Source organism: Bidens hawaiensis, unplaced genomic scaffold (genome assembly GCF_021521415.1).
Source record: "Bidens hawaiensis isolate Kalapana, Puna unplaced genomic scaffold, B.hawaiensis_p1.1 tig00028734_1, whole genome shotgun sequence".
Classification (NCBI taxonomy): Eukaryota; Viridiplantae; Streptophyta; class Magnoliopsida; order Asterales; family Asteraceae; genus Bidens; species Bidens hawaiensis.
In genome coordinates, this window is record NW_027494700.1 from 233,332 (window position 1) to 234,144 (window position 813).

The following is an 813-nucleotide window of genomic DNA, read 5'->3' on the forward strand; positions in this document are numbered from 1 at the left end:
CCACAATTAAAAGCTATGTATACGTTGTTAGGGTTTTCTAGTAAAAGTGGTCGTAGGGACCAGTTGCCTTGACCTCATCTATGTTAGCCCTTCTATAGAACCCTGGTCTAAACCACTTGTTTGAACGTGAGTCATCCTATACCCGATAAGTCATCTTACCTAGGTGATTCGTTTTCTTGTTATCGTTAGTTACGTTAAGTTTTCCCGTTAAGATTTATTAAGTGAATTATGTTAGTTTAGATATATTAGTTAAACAAATATATTATTTTGGCAGGACTTATATTAAGGTTAATTGTCCAAGTTGTACTCACGTGTATTTGTGTTCGACATCCGGACTTCCATTAAACTGTGCTGCTACGCGATCAATACACTTGCCGTTTACGGAAAGTTTAGTTATAACTGTTTGATTTTATAAATTTAAAGCTTTCTGTGAATTCTGTGTTTTATTTGTGCATTATTTATTAACTGCGTTCACCACATTAGAAGATGAAGAAAAATTAGACTTTGGAGATTCAAATGATGACTATACTGATTTAGACGATGATACTTCACAAGGTGGTGTTGGTGCTATATCTGGATAGTCTAAGAAAAAGTTTGACTCCGTTAGTGGTGATGTTGAAACTGATGAACCACAACAAGAGTTAGAAACTAAAAATGTGTCATCCGATAAACTATTGGAAGAGCTAAAAGGTCTTGACCATTCTAAGTTCAGAATATCTAATATGGTAGATTAGTTAGAGGAAGGTTAGATGTTGGATGTATCTGTTGATGATCTGACATTTGATTTTGAGTAATATACTGCTGAGGAAATTA